Raw genomic sequence first — 24,863 nt, forward strand, 5'->3', positions numbered from 1 at the left:
CAAAAACCATCAAGCGCTTTGATGAAACTGTCTCTCATAGGGACCGCCACAGGAATGGAAGACCCGGAGTTACCTCTGCTGCAGAGGATACATTCATTAGAGTTAACTGCACCTCAGATTGCAGCCCAAATAAATGCTTCACAGAGTTCAAGTAACAGACACATCTCAACATCAACTGTTCAGAGGAGACTGTGTAAATCAGGTCTTCATGGTCGAATTGCTGCCATCAAACCACTACTAAAGGACACCAATAAGAAGAAGAGACTTGCTTGGGCCAAGAAACAAGAGCAATGGACATTAGACCGGTGGAAATCTGTCCTTTGGTCGGATGAGTCCAAATTTGAGATTTTTGGTTACAACCTCTGTGTCTTTGTGAGACGCAGAGTAGGTGAATGGATGATCTCCGCATGTGTGATGGTGTGGGGGTGCTTTGCTGGTGACACTGTCTGTGATTTATTTAGAATTGAAGGCACACTTAACCAGCATGGCTGGTTGGGGCGACAGCGTAGCCTAGTAGTTAGAGTGTTGGACTAGTAACCAAAAGGTTGCAAGATTAAATCCTTGAGCTGACAAGGTACAAATCTGTTGTTCTGGCCCTGAACAAGGCAGTTAACCCACTGTTCCTAGGCCGTCATTGAAAATAAGAATTTGTTCTTAACTGACTTGCCTAGTTAAATAAAGGTCAAATAAAAAATGGCTACCACAACTTTCTGCAGCGACACGCCATCCCATCTGGTTTGTGCTTAGTGGGACTATCACATGTTTTTAAACAGGACAATGACCCAAAACACACCTCTCGGTTGTATAAGGGCTACTTGACCACAGAGAGTGATGGAGTGCTGCATCAGATGACCTGGCCTCCACAATCCCCCGATCTCAACCCAATTAAGATGGTTTGGGATGAGGTGGACCACAGAGTGAAGGAAAAGCAGCCAACAAGTGCTCAGCATATCTGGGAACTCCTTCAAGACTGTTGGAAAAGCATTCCTCATGAAACTGGTTGAGAGAATGCCAAGAGTGTGCAAAGCTGTCATCAAGGCAAAGGGTGGCTACTTTGAAGAATCTAAAATATATTTTGATTTGTTTAACACTTTTTTGGTTACTACATGATTCCATATGTGTTACTTCATAGTTTTGATGTCTTCACTATTATTCTACAAAGAAAGTAGAGAGTGTCAAGACCCGGTTACGAACTCGGGTCTCCGGTGTGAGAAATAGTTACTTAGCAAACTGAGCCACTAATGGTCGGCAGAACCCAGAAGATGAGGCAGACACAGCAGTACTTGAGACGGTGTTTTAATAAAGTAAAAAGGAAAGTTCTTCAGGCAAAAATATAAATCCACAACGTCAAAAGTAATTCCAAGAGAAAGAGGTAATCCTCCAAGTCAAAAGGTAAATCCATAAGGTGGAAGGTACAGCAGGAGAAAGCCTCAAAAGATAATCAAAAATAAATAAACGAGAACAAAAACAGAGTACCACAAGAGAGTCCAACTGGAGCAACAAATGTTCACAGCATCACTGGGGCTGGGTGCTAACATTCAAACACAGAACAAAGAACTGAGGAAAAGGGTGAAGGAGTCCTTGAAGGCGGAGGTGAGAAGATGGATGAACTCTAAGATGCGACCTACGCCCGGGTGACAGGTGAGGCGAGAGGAGTGCCCCCACAGAAGGACCTGGGTCCTCGCTGCCTTGGGAACAAACAACCGATTGGCAGGACCTCCTTTCGGACCCGGTTCGATAGCTTGAGCTCGTCTCACGGTATCCTCAACTTGCCACGAGATCGGGGCCACGATCTTAGCGGCAGGAAGGACAGGGATGTCAGTATCTTCTCGAATGGCAGGAGCGTAGACTCGGGATAAGGCGTCCGGTTTGAGATTCTTCGACCCGGGCCGATAGGTGAGGATAAACTGGAATCGATTGAAGAAAAGAGACCATCGAGCTTGTCTGGAGTTCAACGGCTTCGCCTGCTGGATATACTCCATATTTTTGTGGTCCGTAAGCACTTGAAACGGTTGAGAAGCCCCCTCGAGCCAGTGTCTCCATTCCTTCAACGCCATCTTAACCGCTAGGAGTTCACGAGTAAATTAAATTGCTACAAAACACTTCAGTATCAAAAGTATAAGTAAAAGTATAAATCATTTCAAATTCCTTATATTAAGCAAACCCAAAACAATTTATGGATTGCCTTGGACACGCTCCAACACTCAGGCATAATTTACAAACAAAGCATGTGTTTAGTAAGTCCGCCAGATCAGAGGTAGTAGGTACCAGTTATGTTTTCTTGATACGTCTGTGAATTAGACCATTTTCCTGTCCTGCTAAGCATAAAAAAATTGCAGTTTTGTCACACTAGACACTCTAATGTACTTGTCCTCTTGCTCAGTTGTGCACCGGGGCCTCCCACTCCTCTTTCTATTCTGGTTAGAGTCAGTTTGTGCTGTTCTGTGAAGGGAGTAGTAGACAGCGTTGTATGAGATCTTCAGTTTCTTGGAAATTTCTCGCATGGATAGCCTTCATTTCTCAGACAAGAATAGACTGAGGAAAGAAAGTTTTGAGCCTGTAATTGAATCCCTCAAATGCTGATGCTCCAGATACTCAACTAGTCTAAAGAAGGCCAGTTTTATTTCTTCTTTAATCAGAACAACAGTTTTCAGCTGTGCTAACATAATTGCCAAGGGGTTTTCTAAGGATCAATTAGCCTTTTAAAATTATAAACTTGGATTAGCTAACACAACGTGCCATTGGAACACAGTAGTGATGGTTGCTGATAATGGGCCTCTGTACGCCTATGTAGATATTCCATAAAAAAATCTGTCGTTTCCAACTACAATAATCATTTACAACATTAACAACGTCTACACTGTATTTCTGATCAATTTTATGTTATTGTAATAAACATAAATGTGCTTTTCTTTCAAAAACAAGGACATTTCTAAGTGACCCCAAACTTTTGAAATTTAGTGTGTATATGAATGTAGACATACTTGTGTCAAATATATTATTTTTTATATCTACTGCTAGATGATTTTAGTTTAATATATTTTTTGCTGTTGGTTACATTTCATTCATTCATTTAAGCTTGTCTGTCTGTGTCTACCTCAGCTAACCAGCTGATGAGGTCCCAACGGGGTCTTACAGCTCTCCCTATTTGGTTCAATAACATTTACAGTCTTTTAACGGGCTAAAGACCTACATATGTCATGTATCTATGCAACATTTTAATGTTCTGGATAGGCCTAGGTATACATGCATTCAATTATTTCAATGAAATTATTTCCATTTGTGTATTTAAGGGGCATATTTGTCAGGTGAGAGTCTGGTGCATCGTCGTCATGCTCGCTATTTCAAGCATCAGTCCAGACGGCTGATGTATTTCACAGTATTGTTGCTGAGGCTCCTGTGCTGTACTGTCTATGCCATGCTATATTTACCGATACTGTTGTGGGAGGCAACTGAAAATAATTCAGAGGAGAATTATTTATATGTGAGAACAGCAAATGAAATGAGAGGCCTTCCTTCTCCTGAGCCATTTCAATACATCTAGCAATGGAATACCATTTTGAGGAAACGGACCACATTTGTTGCTCCTGTCACATTGATCATTTATAAAAAAAGACTTGGGATACGTCTTCTCCTTCTCCGTATCGATGTTATATGGATATGATTCAAATCGAATTAGAGATGCATGTTGGTTTGTTAATCTGGGTCACTTGTAAGAGTAGATGGTTACAGATGGTTGTGTAAAGTGGAGGACTTTCAGACAAAGGGCTGTCCATAAGATTGGTTGTTTTGCATAGTCTTCCATTGTGAGAACTCTTTGAAGTTGACTCTGTTTGTGGGAACTATATATTTTTTTTTTCATGATATACAGTAGAATCGTTTTTAAAAAACCCTGCCAACAATATCCAAGTAGTCCCATTAAAATTGTACAAACCTAATAGCCTAATTTAGAGGACACACATTTAACCTCCAGCAGGTCTTTAAAAAAACTAATTAGTCACTTCAAATTGCCTTTCCGGGTCGACTGCAACTCCTTGGAAGCCAGCACAACTTTCCCTCACACCTAGCTCTGTCCTACTACTGGACCAAACTTGTCCCCCTGGTGCGCAGGTTTCATAAATTCTCAGAGAAATCTGTGAGAAAAAAAAAAACTAGAATCGTAATGCTGTGGAAAAGGGACTTTACCATTACAACTTGCTTTTCACAAAATAAAACATCTGTGACCTTTACGGATTACACTTCTGACTGAGGCGTTAGCTCATACTCGGGTAGGATGATTAATAGTCTGTTGGTCTCCCAAACTGATGGTCAGATATGAGTAAAACGTGTCTTCCTCTTCATCACCACTGGAAATGATGCCTGAGAATGAGGACATATAAATGTATTAATTAATCCAATTTATTACAGAGGCTATGTGATCCCTCCCTTGGGGAATGTAGTGCTGTGCAATGGTTACAGCGCTGTAAATCTGAGCTCCCATTCCCAAGGTATTTTGTGCGCTGCCTCCCAGGACTGACAAGTCTTTGGCTGGACAAACTATTTCCACCCTGTCACAGAAAGACTTCATTGACTCACAGTGCAATGCAGGCACCTGGGATGATTTTTTAACCTGGGAAACAGATGCACATACTCTAGCCAATAGTGCTCCAGTGCTGTTTGTGCTTTAGCCATGTCATATGATATGACAATGATAGAAAAGAGTACTTCTGTTACCGGACCAGTCTATAGATATTCTATTTTGTCATATTTTATATTTGATTTACCGTTAAGGAGCTGACGTGTTTTACGGTTTGCCATAGACATTACAATTGATCTCTGTGCCGTATCATCATAGCTAATATCTTTTTGGTTGTTAGATTCCGATCCATTCCTAGTCAAAAACATTGGTCTTGTTTTCTTGAATGACGGTAACAAGAAAGGTACTTAAGCATTTAGACGGATCACAGCTCCAAAAAACATTTGTGAACGGGTCCACGGGTCTACAGTGTAAAACAAAATGTCTACCAACAGAGTCCACTTTCAGCCATGCTACTGTTGGACGAGGTGTTTACATAGTGTTCTGGGTTTGGTTAAACTGGGGGTCACTGGCTGGGAGGTGACCTGTTTCAAGGGATGGACTCTGCTTTACCATTCCCAGAGTGACCATTAACATTCCTTCAGTGGACTGAGCCCATTTATGGGGCAGCAACACAACAGACTGTCCCCACAGAGATAAATTATGACACTTTCGTCTCAAGGCTGACTAGAGTTGAACTTCAATCGCCACCCTTAAAACCCAGGCATGCCTCCCATTCAGAACGGCTTCATAAAATGCTTGAGTAGTGACCCAATTTGTTGAGGCGTAGAGTGCAACATCTAACAAAGTGATAGGGCTGAGTGACACCCCCCTCCCCCACACACATGACATCTTTGTTTGAATTCTACAACTCATCTTGTCCATTGTCCACTTCTTGGCAGGTGGTTTCAGTATGCTTTGAAATGTTACACGCAGAAGTGTTTATTTAAGCAATAAAGCCCAAGGGGGTGTGGTATATGGCCAATATACCACGGCCAAGGGCTGTTCTTATGGACTACAAGACGTGGAGTACCTGGATACAGCCCTTAGCCGTGGTATATTGGCCATATACCACAACCCTTTGAGGTGCCTTATTGCTATATAGCTGTATAATATACACCACAACGACCCAGAGCTGACACTCTTGCCACTCTATCACATTCCAAGCACATAGTTCCAGTGCCTACTGGTTACCCATTGATGACAGTGGGCAGCTTGCCAGGCCAGCTATACAGTACAGGCTGTCAAAGGAAAGGCAAATTCATGGTCTGTTTATTTTCCTAATTTCCTTCAGTTAGTGCTTGAAAGTCCAGTAGTCGACAGGTGGTTTGGTGAAAGACTGGAAGAGACTGATTGGGAGACTGAAAGAGAGACTGATTGGGAGACTGAAAGAGAGACTGATTGGGAGACTGAAAAAGAGACTGATTGGGAGACTGAAAGAGAGACTGATTGGGAGACTGAAAGAGAGACTGATTGGGAGACTGAAAAAGAGACTGATTGGGAGACTAAAATAGAGAAAGAGAGTGAGGACCAAATTAATGGCACAGTCAGATTTCTGTCTAACAAAGTTGAAGAATATAAGTCAAAGACCTACTCATCTGTCTCTCTTTACGGAGTATGAAACACTTTTTCTAGTTATAAAATGTTATTGAGTTGAGAAGAAGCTGCTATGTTGTGATACACCATGTTCCCACCATCCACAGTTGTTAAACCTTTGCTTAGAAAGGATATCTTGATCAAAACAACCTGGTTAACCTGACCACAATACATCTCTTACTTCACAGCTGTGGATTGCATTGGAGAGTTTCACTTTCAAGTCTCGGTCTATAATGAGAACGTTTCAGATTCAAAATGCACAATGAGAAAAGCAGGCCATATTAAATCAGTAAGTGGGTTTTTGGAACATGTGAGAAATATATATATATTTTTGAATATTATTTACTTTCCGGGGCTTTCCTGGGCTAAGCTTTACAAAACACTGAAATAAGGTCCTTAAAACCCAAGCATGCCTCCCGGTCAGAACGGATTCATAAAATGCTTGAGTAGTGACCCAATTGGTTGAGGCGTAGAGCGCAAGACCTAACAAAATTATAGGGCTGAGTGACACCCACCTCCCCACATCCACCATCACCACCATAACCACCACCACCACCAGCACCACCATCATCACCAGCACCACCATAACCATCACCACCATAACCATCACCAAAACCATCACCACCACCACTACCATCACCACTACCACCATCCACACCACCCCGATCACCACCACCATAACCACCACCTTCACCACCACAACCACCACCACCATAACCATAACCACCAACATAACCACCACCACCATCACCACCATAACCATAACCACAACCATCACCACCATAACCACTACCATAACCACCACCATCACCACCATAACCACTACCATAACCACCACCATCACCACCATAACCACTACCATTACCACCACCACCACCATAACCACCACCATCACCATCACCACCACCACCCCCAACAAGTCTCAAGTTGTGACATCTTTGTTTGAATTCTACATCTCATCTTGTCCATTGTGCTCACATATCACTTCTTGGCAGGTGGTTTCAGTATGCTTTGAAATGTTACACACAGAAGTGTTAATTTAAGCAATTAGGCCCGAGGGGGTATGATATATGGCCAATATACCACGGCTAAGGGCTGTTCTTACGCACAATGCAATGCGGAGTGCCTGGATACAGCCCATTGTCAAAAATGTGGTATACCGTCTGATATACCACGGCTGTCAGCCAATCAGCATTCAGGACTAGAACCACCCAATTTGTAATAGACATTTTTGATCAGAAGAGAACTGTATAATATACACCCCAACGACCCAGAGCTGACGCTCTTGCCACCCTATCACATTCCAACCCCGCCTTACCAATGAAACCTATGCCTTTATAGCTAACAGCAGGTGAAAAATAATATACAATATTATTTTCTTTAACCTCCACACATGATAAATAACGTCGAGAGTCGAATCTCCCATCGGTGCTCTGTCGCTACCCAGGAAACCACATTTCACAATACATCCCAACAGCTTCATCTCAACATGTCATACTGGTAGTAAATGTGACTAAATTGCAGCTGACACATTTACGTATGCCTCTTCTACCGAAGGGCACATAGTTCCAGCGCCAGTTACCCATTGTTGACAGTAGGCAGCTTGCCAGGCCAGCTATACAGTACAGGATGTCATAGAAAAAGCAGATTAATGGTCTGTTTATTTTCCTAATTTCCTTCAGTTAGTGCTCGAGAGTGCAGTAGTCGACAGGTGGTTTGGTGAAAGACTGGAAGAGACTGATTGGGAGACTGAAAGAGAGACTGACTGTGAGACTGAAAGGGAGACTGATTAGGAGACTGAAATAGAGAAAGAGAGTGAGGACCAAATTAATGGCACAGTCAGATTTCTGTCTAACAAAGTTGAAGAATATAAGTCAAAGACCTACTCATCTGTCTGTCTTTACGGAGTATGAAACACTTTTTTCTAGTTATAAAATGTTATTGAGTTGAGAAGAAGCTGCTATGTTGTGATACACCATGTTCCCACCATCCACAGTTGTTAAACCTTTGCTTAGAAAGGATATCTTGATCAAAACAACCTGGTTAACCTGACCACAATACATCTCTTACTTCACAGCTGTGGATTGCATTGGAGAGTTTCAATGAGAACAGCAGGCCATATTAAATCAGTAACTGGGTTTTGGGAACATGTGAGCATTTTTGAGCATATTATTTACTTTCCTGGGCTAAGCTTTACAAAACACTGAAATAAGGTCAGGATTATCTTCAGAAGGGTACAGTTGTTTCCAGGTTATGTTACAATAACATCAACAGCAGGCCTACACTGAACGAATTGATTAGTTCAGGTACAACACTTATGTGCCAGCAGCGCCACAGTTGTTTTAAATATTGAAACTCGCAGCGCAGCTTCTTGATGATTACTTGAACATAAAGCATATCACATAGGAAGTCTTACAACAGTACATACGTTTTCTGGGAAAATATGAAGGACATACATGATCACACGGCGTTCAGGGACACAGGAAGCAAATCAATTGAGAGGAACGGATGTCATTCGCAGGCTAGCTTCTACACCGTTCCGTGGGGGAAAGGCCTCCCATGCCGCCGTGCCTTTCATCTGGGATGGACACACGTGGCTGATGTCGATCGCCATGGCGATGGCTATTGTATCACATTGTTTTCGTGTTCTACCTCTGCTTAACAAAAAAAAACAGGTCTCCTGAGGTAGATGTTGGAACTATAACCTGGGAGTAGGGTCGGGCTTCTGCATCAGTGACTCCTGGTGTGAACATGGCAGTCCGCAGGTTGTGTACAGGAAAGGTGAGGGCCTTGTTGGGCAGGTGATTTTTGGGGACCTGGCCGTCACCCCACTCTCCGAGGGTGAGTAGGGGGGAGTAGGATACGCAAAAAAAAAAAAATCTATTTCACACCACACACTTGTACATGTGTAAAACAGGACGAATACAAGCACTTCCCTATTTGTCTTTGACTTGATAGGAACCTGCGGTTAGGGGAGCAGATCACAGAATAATCTACATGCAGACAACTCAGGACAGGCACTGTTGCTATTTAGTGTTCAATTCAATGCTAGTTTTTTTGTGGTGAAAACATGCTCAAGACTTAACGACCTGGCGTAGTGATTCGTCACAATATTCTTCAGCTATAACCGTGGTAACAGGGTCTGGATACCTCTGTTGGCTGAGCAGGGAAAGGAACAGAAAAGGTTATCCTGGCAGATTCTTTCTGCTTTCGCTTTCTGAAATTGTCAAGTGTCACCACGTCTGTAAGAAATATGAACACGGCTCCTTGTTGAACAAGTCGTACGTGGCGCAATCTGAGCACTGGAGATAGGACCCTCTGCCGGGGCTCCGGCCAGCGGTCCCCTCCAAACGTTAAGCTCCGTCTTCCTGCTGGAAAAGCCATCAAGAGCATCGGGACCAGGGGAGAGCACACACAGACCTGTAGAAAGGTTGGTGGTTGCCAGATCTCAGGCTCCCCTGTGGCTGGATGCTGAGATTGAGAGAGCAGAGGGGCCAAGCTGCAAAGTCTATCACCACACCGCTGTCCATAGGTGCGGCAGGAGGGAGTCGGCCATCATGGCAACCCAGTCAGATCCCCACTAACAAGGCAGACAGCGAAGACTTCGGCTGTTGGCCTGTTAGGGGAGGGAGGAGGGGGGGCATATTCTGTTTGGTGAGATTAACATTCAACGTTCTTGTGGCCATTGAGACAGAAAAGTCGGGACAGAGCTTTAACCAGATACCCCATAGTAACAGGGTACAATGTGTCTCTTTAACCAGATACCCCATAGTAACAGGGTACAATGTATCTCTTTAACCAGATACCCCATAGTAACAGGGCACAATGTGTCTCTTAAACCAGATACCCCATAGTAACAGGGCACAATGTGTCTCTTAAACCAGATACCCCATAGTAACAGGGCACAATGTGTCTCTTAAACCAGATACCCCATAGTAACAGGGCACAATGTGTCTCTTAAACCAGATACCCCATAGTAACAGGGTACAATGTGTCTCTTTAACCAGATACCCCATAGTAACAGGGTACAATGTGTCTCTTTAACCAGATACCCCATAGTAACAGGGCACAATGTGTCTCTTAAACCAGATACCCCATAGTAACAGGGCACAATGTGTCTCTTAAGGTCCACTTCTAGACAGAGGCCGAAATAATAGTAAGATACATGGAGCATGCTGGTCCTCCACCTTATTTAAAAGAGATTTACTTTTATTTGAATGCATGCGGTCTGGTAATCAAAACATCATCGCCAGTGTACAAATCACATAGCTGACACAAGGACTTGTACAGACATGGTCCTGTCACAGGTAATCTTTCAACAAGCCGTATTTTCAAGGGCTCTAAAAATCACGATGACCACTGACGTTCACCTGCCAGTCTGAGAAACGACCAAATCATTCTGTTTAGACATATTACAAGACACTTAAGCGAGCCCTACGTCAAGGTTTGTTTTTTATTTTCCTTCACTCGCTCATGGAAGACCAGCCTGACGTTGCCAACTAGAGGTGGCCAAGTCTCAAAACAGATGTTTACTGTTTTCCTTAGGATGATTTGTTCTCTGCTCATTATTGATCTCAGTCCAAGCATAACCACACTCCCCTCACCAGAGCGCTGTGTATCAGAATGGGAGCGTGGGGGCAGCAAAGGCTTTCCTCTTAGGCTAAGCCCAGGTGTGTGTATGTGCATTTATGTGTGAGTCTGTTGTGTGAGTTTGTCTCTGTGTTTGCGTTATTAGAATGTGTATACAGTGTGTGTGTATGGCCTGTACCTGTGTAGCATGAGTTCAGGCAGCCCTGGATGGCCCTCCACTCACGGGGTCCCCACAGAAGCCATTAAACAGCGCGGCTGGTGGAATAATGTGTTTGACTTGGCCGGCCGGCGAGGCAGGAGCAGGTGCTCTGCTCAGGGCTTCTACACACTGGCTACTTTGATCTGTGGTCCAGGGTCCTCCCTCCCTCCCTCCCTCCCTTTGCTCCTGCTAGAGGACTCAGCCCTGCTGCAGGCTCCAGCCCCACACAACTGCTACTGACAGGGTTGCTAGCCCTCAACAATACAACAGGGTATATCGTATTGAGTGTAAGTTTAGATTTATAGACAGGACTTATGGAAAACCAAGTGCTGCCAGGGTTGAAATGTGACAGGTTAAAATGACATATATATAATGCTTTTTTGTTGTTGTGTTTTTAAATGTTATGACATACAAAGTACAAAGTAGTAGGCTAACACCTTGGTATAATGGATGACAAATACAAAAACTCCTTCTACATGCCCTGAAGGTTCTTTTACCCCTGCTTTAATTGTGTCATGACCACTGGGGACTATTCCTGAAGTGACTGAAGATGACTCCACTCCAAACAACAACAGACAATGTTCGTACATGATGATCCCAGCCTGTCAGAGACAGAGACCAGAGTGTTCTGTTGAGTCCCACGGCTGCAGGACCAGGTTCTTAACCGAATAACACGATAGCAGTGCGTCGCACACTTAACATGGGCGGCCAGGACATGAGTAATGCTGCTTTTAGCTCCAGGCCTCTGTTCCTTCAAGGTAAAGTCATTAGGGGCTGAGAGCCAGCCCGAGATGAAGCGGCCCACTTGGATTCAGAGAGGGAGAGGATGAAAACTTAAGGCTGTCACAGGGCCCCGAAAAAGAGTTGCCTTTATTGGATAAGCCCACTCCTAGGCATTCCTCTGCCAAGACACTGGGCCCGACCTGGGCCTCCCAGGAGCAGCGAGGATGGGAGACCGGGCCCGGCCTGGGCCTCCCAGGAGCAGCGAGGATGGGAGACCGGGCCCGGCCTGGGCCTCCCAGGAGCAGCGAGGATGGGAGACCAGGCCCGACCTGGGCCTCCCCGGAGCAGCGAGGATGGGAGACTGACTCAGACACAGGGTTCTATCGTTTGGAGCTGTGCCACACACAGACACAAACGCATAATTGCACGCACGCATGTGCATTTGTAAGCTTGCGTAAATACACATAAACAGCGTACACATACACACACCCATTGTGCTGTCAGTCTCCTACTCAACATGATACAAGGTGGCTAAGCAACAGCGGGAATACTCCATTTCCTGAGTGGGTAACACACCCTCTTATAAAACGCAATTGATTGATTTATTGGGTTTCAGGGCTTGTTTCTGGTTGGATATGAGATGTGCTTTAGAGATCTCATTCCGGAACCTTCTGTTTAGAGGAGAGGGCTACTCACAATGATGGAGCATCTGGACAGAGTGGTTCCAAAATAACGGTAGAAAAAACCCCCACTCTAGTCGGGATCCCATGCACAATGGCCTGATCTTGACCAGAATATTATAATATAATTCACAGCTAAAATGAAAGGCCTGATGTCAAAAAGAAAATACATACATAAAATACATTTAGAAGATTAAAAAGAAAAGGCCGACTGGGAACCCGTTCCCAGTATAATGCATAGTGTGTGCCTGGGAACACGTTCCCAGTATAATGCATAGTGTGTGCCTGGGAACCCGTTCCCAGTATAATGCATAGTGTGTGCCTGGGAACACGTTCCCAGTATAATGCATAGTGTGTGCCTGGGAACCCGTTCCCAGTATAATGCATAGTGTGTGCCTGGGAACACGTTCCCAGTATAATGCATAGTGTGTGTCTGGGAACACGTTCCCAGTATAATGCATAGTGTGTGCCTGGGAACCCGTTCCCAGTATAATACATAGTGTGTGCCTGGGAACCCGTTCCCAGTATAATGCATAGTGTGTGCCTGGGAACACGTTCCCAGTATAATGCATAGTGTGTGCCTGGGAACCCGTTCCCAGTATAATGCATAGTGTGTGCCTGGGAACCCGTTCCCAGTATAATGCATAGTGTGTGCCTGGGAACCCGTTCCCAGTATCATGCATAGTGTGTGCCTGGGAACCCGTTCCCAGTATAATGCATAGTGTGTGCCTGGGAACCCGTTCCCAGTATAATGCATAGTGTGTGCCTGGGAACCCGTTCCCAGTATAATGCATAGTGTGTGCCTGGGAACATGTTCTTAGTATAATGCATAGTGTGTGCCTGGGAACCTGTTACCAGTATAATGCATAGTGTGTGCCTGGGAACACGTTCCCAGTATAATGCATAGTGTGTGCCTGGGAACCCGTTACCAGTATAATGCATAGTGTGTGCCTGGGAACCCGTTCCCAGTATAATGCATAGTGTGTGCCTGGGAACCCGTTCCCAGTATAATGCATAGTGTGTGCCTGGGAACATGTTCTTAGTATAATGCATAGTGTGTGCCTGGGAACCCGTTCCCAGTATCATGCATAGTGTGTGCCTGGGAACCCGTTCCCAGTATAATGCATAGTGTGTGCCTGGGAACCCGTTACCAGTATAATGCATAGTATGTGCCTGGGAACCCGTTCCCAGTATAATGCATAGTGTGTGCCTGGGAACCCGTTCCCAGTATAATGCATAGTGTGTGCCTGGGAACATGTTCTTAGTATAATGCATAGTGTGTGCCTGGGAACCCGTTACCAGTATAATGCATAGTGTGTGCCTGGGAACACGTTCCCAGTATAATGCATAGTGTGTGCCTGGGAACCCGTTACCAGTATAATGCATAGTGTGTGCCTGGGAACCCGTTCCCAGTATAATGCATAGTGTGTGCCTGGGAACCCGTTCCCAGTATAATGCATAGTGTGTGCCTGGGAACCCGTTCCCAGTATAATGCATAGTGTGTTCCTGGGAACACGTGAGAATCCTCCTACGTTTGTTGAGGAGATGAGAGCAGTACAGCACTCTTATCGATGATCCGTGTGATCCAATTTGACCTCAGAGAGGAACTAAAAGAAACTGACAGAGGGAAGATCACCATGGTGTTTGCCTGGCTTTTACCGTCCCTGCTACTTCACTCACCAGGAGAAGGCTCCTGAATCATCTTTTATATTACGTCCAGCTATTACATCTCTGTTCGTTGAATTATTTCCTTAAATCATCAATATGCCGACAACGAGCGATAAACAACTGATGAAATGGTTGGGAAAGGATTTCCCCATGATCGTTTAACGATAGATTTCATTAAATCACTTCCTTTATTTCACGACATCAAAACGGGAAACGTTTTCAAGGGAGGATGTAAATTCATCCTACTGTACAACACCGAGTACTAAGTTTAGAGGTAAGTCAGGTAAAGTAATCAAGTTCATGCCTACATGCTCTAATTAATGTATTGGTATACTAGGTTTTTTGTTCACTCAGATAAGGCAATGTGGGATAACTGCCGAGCGATAAGAACAATGAACCAATTGCTGACACAAAAAAATAAAAGTTTGGTAAAAATTAGTTATATGTGTCACGTCTGTTCCTGCTTCTCCCCTCCGGCATACGACGTCGCCAGAGTACGAACCACCGATCCTGGGATTCATCATTAAGCACACCTGGCACTCATTATGATTCACACCTGGCACTCATTATGATTCACACCTGGCACTCATTATGATTCATACCTGGCACTCATTATGATTCACACCTGGCACTCATTATGATTCATACCTGGCACTCATTATGATTCACACCTGGCACTCATTATGATTCACACCTGGCACTCATTATGATTCACACCTGGCACTCATTATGATTCATACCTGGCACTCATTATGATTCACACCTGGCACTCATTATGATTCACACCTGGCACTCATTATGATTCATACCTGGCACTCATTATGATTCATACCTGGCACTCATTATGATTCATACCTGGCACTCATTATGATTCATACCTGGCACTCATTATGATTCATACCTGGCACTCATTATGATTCACACCTGGCACTCATTATGATTCACACCTGGCACTCATTATGATTCATACCTGGCACTCATTATGATTCATACCTGGCACTCATTATGATTCACACCTGGCACTCATTATGATTCACACCTGGCACTCATTATGATTCATACCTGGCACTCATTATGATTCATATCTGGCACTCATTATGATTCATACCTGGCACTCATTATGATTCATACCTGGCACTCATTATGATTCATACCTGGCACTCATTATGATTCATACCTGGCACTCATTATGATTCATACCTGGCACTCATTATGATTCATACCTGGCACTCATTATGATTCATACCTGGCACTCATTATGATTCATACCTGGCACTCATTATGATTCATACCTGGCACTCATTATTGCGCACACGTGAATCATTATGATTCACACCTGGACTCCATTACCTTCATCATTTCCTCCACTTTATATGTCACTCTCCCAGGTTCAGTTGCCCAACGTGCGTTTTGCATCGTACAGGGATGATTTTTGAATTTTGAAAGGTACATATCTTGAAAACTTGATTGCTGACAAGCAAACCATTTTGGGACTATGCCAACAATGGACTAATGAAACAAATACCAAACGATTATTTTGAGGTGGAATTTTCCATTAAGCAGGTGGTAGATACTGTGGCCTTTTCTGTCCTTTGTTAAAAATGGTCCTCCGGTTTCAGGCCACACTTGCGTTTGACTACGGGTATCATGGTCTAACAATGTTTGATGCATACTTGATTGAGAGACATTCTTGAAACTCAGAATTAGGTTAATACTTTACATTCTTCTGTATTGTGACTGATAACAGGTAGAGGTCACTGTTATTGTGGTCATTAAAAGCTCATCCATTACCTGTTATCGAACAATAAGCAGTAGTTTAAAAACACCTGTCTGATAACAACCATAGATCTCCACTGTCCCCTGAAGACACAGACTATATCCTGTTATCAAATAACTTACTGGGAGACACAGAGGAATCATAGTGGTTCTTCCCCTTTCCGTCGTCATTCCCAACGACACAGAGAAGAGAAGTAGAAGAGGAATATCTGGGAGATTTCCGGCCATGGGAATGACCTGATAGCCTGCCATGTGAATGACCTGATAGCCTGCCATGGGAATGACCCGATAGCCTGCCATGGGAATGACCCGATGGCCTGCCATGGGAATGACCCGATAGCCTGCCATGGGAATGACCCGATAGCCTGCCATGGGAATGACCCGGTAGCCTGCCATGGGAATGACCCGGTAGCCTGCCATGGGAATGACCCGGTAGCCTGCCATGGGAATGACCCGATAGCCTGCCATGGGAATGACCCGATAGCCTGCCATGGGAATGACCCGATAGCCTGCCATGGGAATGACCCGATAGCCTGCCATGGGAATGACCCGATAGCCTGCTATGGGAATGACCCGATAGCCTGCCATGGGAATGACCCGATAGCCTGCCATGGGAATGACCCGGTAGCCTGCCATGGGAATGACCCGGTAGCCTGCCATGGGAATGACCCGGTAGCCTGCCATGGGAATGACCCGATAGCCTGCCATGGGAATGACCCGATAGCCTGCCATGGGAATGACCCGATAGCCTGCCATGGGAATGACCCGATAGCCTGCCATGGGAATGACCCGATAGCCTGCTATGGGAATGACCCGATAGCCTGCCATGGGAATGACCCGGTAGACTGCCATGGGAATGACCCGATAGCCTGCCATGGGAATGACCCGGTAGCCTGCCATGGGAATGACCCGATAGCCTGCCATGGGAATGACCCGATAGCCTGCCATGGGAATGACCCGATAGCCTGCCATGGGAATGACCCGATAGCCTGCCATGGGAATGACCCGATAGCCTGCCAGACTAAAATATCTAGAACCTACATTGGTTAGACGTTGGGGGTGACAAAAACCTTTTAAATAGTCATTATTTATAAATAGTACATGTTATATGAAAAGAAAAATACATCTGTAGAGGTATGTAGTTGGCAAAGGATCCAGACATTCCACAACTTGTAGACAAACAACAAGCGGCATGTTCCCAGTAGAGGCCGGCCAGTGATGACAAGCCATTCCCTGCAACCTCGCTGACCATTGTTCTGTCTGTTATTGACTGACCGGAGGAAAGTGTTTGTTTTTGCTGGCCCTTATCTGGGTTTATTGGACTTGGCAGGACTAGTAGTGCCGACCAAAAACACCGAGCCGACCAAAAACACTACATGGCGAAATGGGTGCCCTATTGGGTATTTTCCAGGTGAAGTGTAAGTGAGAGAATTCCATTTGAGTCCCTGTCTAACTGTTTTCATATGCCACCTCGTTGTCATTTTTTAAACTAGCAGTGTCTGAGGATAACCATACTTCCCCTCAGAAAAATATACATTTCTTAATACGGATGACACTCAACTACCTTTTTTCCATTCCCCCCTTCTGACACGCTACTCTGCGTGTCTGACACGCTACTCTGTCAGTCTCAGCTGATTTGTTAGTCCACCACCTCAAGCTCAACCTCGACAAGAAGGAGCTGCTCTTCCTCCCTTAGGAATGCCTGCCCGCTCCAAGACGTCTCCATCACGGTTGACAACTCCATGGTGTTGGAGTTGTCAAAGTTCTACTATATCTGTAGAGTACGACCCTATCTTACACAGGAAGCAGCTCAGGTCCTAATCCAGGAATGTATCATCTCTCTTCTGGACTACTGCCACTCGCTGTTGGCTGGGCTCCCCGCTTGTGCCATCAAATCCCTGCAATTTATCCAGAATGCTGCAGCCCGCCTGGTGTTCAACCTCCCATGTCACCCCACTCATCGGCACACTCCATTAGCTTCCAGTCGAAGATCACATCCACTTCAAGGCCACGGTACTTGTCTACAGAGAAGCAAGAAGCAAGAGGAACTGCCCCTCTCTATCTTCAGGTTATGTTCAAACCCTACACCCCAACCCAAGCACTTCATTCTGCCACCTCTGGTCTCTTGACCTTCCCACCCCTATGGGAGGGCAGCTCCCGCACAGCCCAGTCCAAGCTCTCCCCCCCTCCCACCCGTCTTCTAGCTCTGACTGTGCTGATAACTACTTTATTGAGGGAAAATGTACTTACTATGACTGTGAAATCTAGGTGGGACAACCACATATTTTAAGATGAATGCACTAACTGTAAGTCACACTGGATAAGAGAGTCTGCTAAATGACCCAAATGTAAGCCCTCAGAGCTTATTCTCGCCACTTAGTAATTCTCAGGGTGATCGTTTGCCACTGCCAAAGAATTCATATTACCATGTGCATCAGCATCCCCACAGGACCCATTCACCGGCTCCCTGTGGTGTTGTAATACTAGGTTATTAACTTGGAAGCACACCCAATTGTTCATTGCCGTTTTCATTTGGACCCCACAGTAATTGAGTGAGAGGCCTATTATATGATACAATGGAGGAGAGCGGACATACAAAAGCTACATCTAAGGAGCTGTTGTAATGAATGCACTCAACGTACAGAAGCTACATCTAAGGAGCTGTTGTAATGAATGTCCTCAACGTACAGAAGCTACATCTCAGGAGCTGTTGTAATGAATGTCCTCAACGTACAGAAGCTACATCTCAGGAGCTGTTGTAATGAATGTCCTTCACGTACAGAAGCTACATCTAAGGAGATGTTTCAATGAATGTCCTCAACATACAGAAGCTACATCTCAGGAGCTGTTGTAATGAATGTCCTTCACGTACAGAAGCTACAACTCAGGAGCTGTTGTAATGAATGTCCTCCACGTACAGAAGCTACAACTCAGGAGCTGTTGTAATGAATGTCCTCCACGTACAGAAGCTACATCTAAGGAGCTGTTGTAATGAATGTCCTCCACGTACAGAAGCTACATCTCAGGAGCTGTTGTAATGAATGTCCTCCACGTACAGAAGCTACATCTAAGGAGCTGTTGTAATGAATGTCCTCCACGTACAGAAGCTACATCTAAGGAGCTGTTGTAATGAATGTCCTCAATGTACAGAAGCTACATCTCAGGAGATGAATGTCCACCACCTCACATTGTTCCATCGCTGACTTTTAAAATAGGTTTCCTTTTCAGCCCCCTCGCAGGGAAGAGTGAAATCTCATTGACGAAGTTGAAGAGTGCACTGGGGGGAGGGGGTACTGCCAAGGGCCCCTGTCAGGCTTTCAGAAGCAGCAGTTCAGTGAGGGTTTATTGGTTCTGAAATGTGTGAGAACGCTGGGAGATGGGACAAGTGGAGCGGGCTGCAGACTGGAACAGCTACAGCGCTCCATTATTTGTTCTCCACTTCAGACGGAGTGGAGGCGATGAAAGAAGAGACCATCTCAATGCACCTGGGTTGTATTAGGTATACTCAATAAGAAAGCACAGGCTGTGATATCAGAGGTTAGGGAATCTCTTTCCACTCCACTCTTGTGCTACCTCCAAACCCATCCTGAAACACACAACATGGATGTGGCCCCTCTTTTGTTTCAGAGAAATGGAGGCAGGCTGTGATCAGACATTTTCTAATCTGTGTTTACATAGTCACCCCCCCCCCCCCCAGCTCGTTGGCCGCCAGCTCGTCGACTGGGATCAACACTCTCTTTCCATAACAGGAAGAACACAATGACTTGGTAAACATCGGAGATGAATAACAAGCCCTGGTTTTTGAGACACGCGGCGGTGGGCCGGAGGGACGATAACGCCGGGGTCATTCGGTGTCCAACCTGCTCCACACTCTACTTCCTGGAGTGGTGAGTGTATCTGTCAAAAGACGGGATGCCCACGCTCCAGAGGTACTTTGAGTAAGAACCGCCGCAGGCCAGGCTTCCCTTGAGTGGAGATCTGCTATGTACAGTACAGTGTGACATCCTCCAGACTTACGTTAGGGGTGCACCAGATTCTCACCACACCAGAGGACTTAATAGGGGCAAACGGCTTACAGTACTTTTTCATGAATAGCTAACGCTGACTTTATTGTTGACCTTTCGGGAATATACCCAGGCAGTTTTTCTCACTAAACCGACAAATAAACCGGGCCAGAGAAAAGATTGGCGGAGCTGAGCTGCGTTTTCGGATTGTCACTCCTCGTTAAGTGGTGATGCCCTGTCTGGCTCTAGCTGGCTGGGCTGCCAGGGCTCCCCTGGCTACATCACTATACCTCCACAACATCTGCTGGCACGGTCGGGCCCTCTCTGATCTCTGTTGATGACACACCGGCCCTGCTCTGATGTCAAGTCACTCACAGAGGGTGACCCAGGGTAAGGGGACAGCAGCCGCCATCGCGGGCAGAAGGGAAAGGGGTCACCACGAACAAAAATGAAAAAGACTGCGCCTCAACCTCCACTGAAATTGGATACTGGGCCTCGGTTCGAGCCCGGCTGTCAGACATGTCAAAGGCATTGCTGAACTACGTTGTATACATTCGAGTCGAGAGAGAGAAAAAAAAAAAACACACTTGAGTCATGCAGAGTTTAGCAACGCTTTATTTTACTTATACTGATTGATGAGGTCTGCATCCCCCCCCACGCAACAATGAAGTCTTATTTAAGGCGGCCGTGCCCACATTCTGTGTTCATGAGAGCCATTTAAAATATTTGTTCTGTCACTTTCTGCCAAGATTAATCCTGTTCCCAGCAGGTCAGGAATGTGTCAGCGTGCCCATCCATCTATCAGTCTAAACAGCATGCCCTTGCCCAGTGCAAATACTGTCTTTAACCAAAACACTTCATACAGCGCTACACGTATACCTCTCCATTTAACAAGGTACATAAAGAGGCCCAGGAAAACACCACTAAATAATGTCCATTTCTGACAGCTCGAGTTTGCTTCACTAAAACCATTTCTGATGTACTTATTTTGAGAGGTTGCTAGTTGTACTTGATGTCAAAGGTTCACTGTACCTTAATCTGAAGAGTTGGTGAGGCACGCCTAGTTAGGGAAACTGCTCAGTGAGTAAAGTTTGAGATGTCGACCTGTGCCGTTGACAACCCCAGCTTTGAATAGCACTTCGGACATTCACTCGCCTGAAGCTTCAAATATCTAAATCAGTGGCAAAATCCAGTTTATTTTCTTATTCAGTTGGAGGCAAACATTAGGTTTAGGCGATATACCATTGAATTTCAAAATACAAACGTTATGACTTTCAATACTGTCCAAACTTTTTTTTTGGGGGGGGGGGGGGGGGGGGGGGGGGTGCTACGCCACTGTTTATATCTATAAATATAAGAAATCTAAGATGTGTCAAATTATATCCAACTCTGGGCTTCAGCTATGTATTTGGTTTGCTAACTAAGGCCGTCATTGTAAATAAGAGTTTGTTCTCAACTGACTTGCCTAGTTAAATAAAGATTAAAATATATATATATTTATATATATATATATAATAATAATAATAACCTGGCTAGCTAAGTGGCCAGATGTCAAGATCAAGTTTCTTGGTTACAGCGGAGACATTCAATCCCCTCCTGGACCAAGATCCCTGTTGCCAAAATTGTTTGACGGTTTGAAAATCTGCCCTACCATAGAAAACACACATCTATCAACACCTCCTAGCATAATTCCATTAAAAAAAGAAGTTTAGCAGCCAAGGAACAATCATGTAATTTATGGTTTAAAAATGACATTTTTCCAGAACTTGACATACATATTCCATGTGCTCAGGCCAGAAAATTGTGATTTTGAAGGGCTGTGAAAATGCCACGTTGTTAATCACACTTTGTCATTTGTGATCTGGAAACTGTTGACTTTTGTCCTCAGAAGTCCTCTGTTAGTGCCAACGACTAAGTACCGCATCAATCAAATTCAACAACTTAATTTCAAGCAGACAGACAGACACACCGAGGATCGAAAGTGAGAGAATTTGGCCAGATCCTTCTTCATGTCGCAGTACATGATGCTGAGGCGTCCGATGTCCTTGGTATGCTCTTCATCCACCTCCTCCTCCCAGTCCTCCTTCTGTCTGTCTATGGTCACCTGCAACTGGGTGCTCTAAGGTGCACAACATGCAAGGATCTGGGTCAGGCTCGAAGACAAAAAAAAATCTGAACTAAACAAAAATGAAATTGGAAATGAAAACACTCTTGTTGGGGAGATTTGGGTGGTACTCAGTTTCAAACAGCTATCTACTGTTTAGTGCCAAATGATCCGCCCCTGGGCCCGGTTTCCCAAAAGCATCTTAAAACCAAGTTCATCGTTAGAACCTTTGTAGGAGCATTGGTAAATCCCCGAGTTGTTTCCCAAAACCATTAGAACTAAAGTCGCACTTGAAAACAATCTTTATTTACTAACTGCCTCAGACCACTCTTAGTGGAGAGCTAAGTGCATCGTTAGGTGCTTTTTCTCCCTTCCACATAACTTTATACATAGAAGATCTCTGCTAAACACACTCAAGATGTTTATCTGTCTCTCTGTAAACACCTATAAATTCAGAACAAAGTTGACTACAAAGTTACTAAAGTCATTGTATGTTACAGACAAGCAAAGGATAAAAAAAAAATGCCTAAAAAGAAAACCCAGATGACTGTAATAAAAGGTAAATACAGTAGAGACTACACATTTCAATCACATTGAAATCTATTTCTTGTTCAATCAATTGAGTTCTATTTGGCTAATTGTAGGCTACTGTTGGTCATTTTTGCCTAAATATATTTAATGATGTGTAACATGTGAGCAATGAGGTGTAGGCTGGGCATAAGCATTAGGTTAATAAGCCACCTTAATATTTGCAGCCATAGCCTATAGGTGATCCTTCGTCAGTATTTTGGAATAATTATAATGTTAAGGTAAGATTTGAATGGACCAAGCTGATCCGTGAGCAGCGCTGCCTTTATTTCGATCCTATCAGTAATGACACCTGCTCCAACGACAGACTTAGTGAAAGTTCTCCCTGCTTAGTGTTTTGGGAAACATAAGCAACTTCTTCGGTTGTCATACGATTCATTGTTCATACACTCGTAAGCCTAAGTTCCATCGATAACGAGAAACTGGGCCCTGGTCTGTTGTCACAATCCATGCTTGTGAATGGTTAAATCACTATTGGTAATTCATGGTCTTTGAAGAGAGCCTGTGTCTTTACGTGGTCTGCCTATAGCTCCCTCTCCTGGATCCTCTGTGACGTGTGATTCCCATCCTCCACTGTAGAAAAACACAAGCAACAATGTTACATTCAACTACTTTCCAGCTTTATCAGTAAGGCCCATTGAAATAATACAACGAAGTCAAGTCATTTGGAAAACATTACGATAGCATTCAATCAGTCCATATTACAACTGCAATGGTTAGCAATTGAAAAAAATACACTGGCTAGGTCAGGAAGGGGCTTACATCGTGTGAGGGCCTCACAGAGGTGCTTATGCATGTGCTCTGAACATTTGGGCAACGACTGCTCATTGGTCTCCACCACCATTTTGTTCAGGTTGTCCAGGAAACGGCTCTCTCTGAATCCAAGTTTTTCCTGAAAAGAAAATAAATAAAAAAAACGTGCATGTTAGCAAAGATCAAATTACAATTAATAAATTGGTCAAATCACATGTTATGGTGCAAGCTGAAAACTTACCTCAAATTCATAAAATAGCAGATCTCCCCTTGTACGACAGGCCTATGGTCTATTAGCCTGGACTGAATATCACCAACATCTAATGGGAGACACAAACCATCAACATGTCATGTTGAGTAATTGATCATGTCAGATCAGTGGAGGCTGGTGGGGGGACCTATAGGAGGACGGGCTCATTGCAATGGCAGATATGGAATAAATGGAATGGTTTCAAACATATGGGGGCGGCAGGGTAGCCTAGTGGTTAGAGTGTTGGACTAGTAACCGGAAGGTTGCAAGTTCAAACCCCCGAGCTGACAAGGTACAAATCTGTCGTTCTGCCCCTGAACAGGCAGTTAACCCACTGTTCCTAGGCCGTCATTGTAAATAAGAATTTGTTCTTAACTGACTTGCCTAGTTAAATAAAGGTTTAAAAAAATAAATAAATAAATAAAATAAAAAATATGGAAACCTTCTATAGCTTCTCCTACCAGCCTCCTCTGTGTCAGATATACTGAAAAGAAACAACTTTATTTTCTATTGTAGGAGGAGTAGGGCTAGCAATCAACACTGTGGTCAATTCCATTTAAACTCAAGGAATTAGACAAAATAATTTAAATGTTCCACATATGTGTCATTGACAGTCAAATTAGAATTACAATTCAATTTAGCTCTTGAATTGAGAAAAAAATGGAAAACACACAAGGACACAGTGAGGCTTCCTAACAGATCTGGGACCAGGTTAGAGGCTTCCTAACAGATCTGGGACCAGGTTAGAGGCTTCCTAACAGATCTGGGACCAGGTTAGAGGCTTTCTAACAGATCTGGGACCAGGTTAGAGGCTTCCTAACAGATCTGGGACCAAAACACACACATCCCGACAACACTTGAAATAGCGTTACTTTGTTTAGAATTGAGTAAGCCTGCTGGCTTTAGCAACCTCTTTTCGCTATCGCCTAGCTTTAGAAGATATAAATGCTTAGTAGCTATTTACATGCAAGTTATCAAACGTAAATGTGAATATATTTTTGGTTATTCTAACAAAAACCTAAACTGTAATTGTAGTCAGTTGATTTGATGTCAGCTGATGTAAATATTCACATTACTTCCGGGTACGAGGACTTGGATCAAACCAAACCTCCCAAAACGGGGAGCACACTTAGAGGCCTACCAATGCAAATTCTAAGGTACCAGTAGGTACAGTTCCATAGCATCAATCATCACTTTTGTGAATGTTTACTATGGGTGTAGCCTACACATTTAGCAGTACATTTCCATCTTCAATTGTTTAGTATTTAATCTCTCTCAATTCAATTCAAAGGGCTTTATTGGCATGGGAAACAGATGGTAGCATTGCCAAAGCAAGTGAAATAGATAATAAACAAAAGTGAAATAAACAATCAAATT

At 44.2% G+C, this 24,863-nt stretch overlaps 1 long non-coding RNA gene across 1 annotated transcript; it reads right to left on the reverse strand.

The window, feature by feature from the left end:
* Window positions 1-21,512: 21,512 nt before the first annotated feature.
* LOC110535241 lies at window positions 21,513-23,634 on the reverse strand. The gene is made up of 3 exons (XR_005034553.1): window positions 23,478-23,634; window positions 23,246-23,375; window positions 21,513-23,056 (listed from the first exon to the last, which is right to left on the reverse strand). It is a non-coding gene; the product is annotated as an uncharacterized LOC110535241 (long non-coding RNA).
* Window positions 23,635-24,863: the final 1,229 nt, after the last annotated feature.

This window comes from Oncorhynchus mykiss, chromosome 11 (assembly GCF_013265735.2).
Source record: "Oncorhynchus mykiss isolate Arlee chromosome 11, USDA_OmykA_1.1, whole genome shotgun sequence".
Taxonomy (NCBI): domain Eukaryota; kingdom Metazoa; phylum Chordata; class Actinopteri; order Salmoniformes; family Salmonidae; genus Oncorhynchus; species Oncorhynchus mykiss.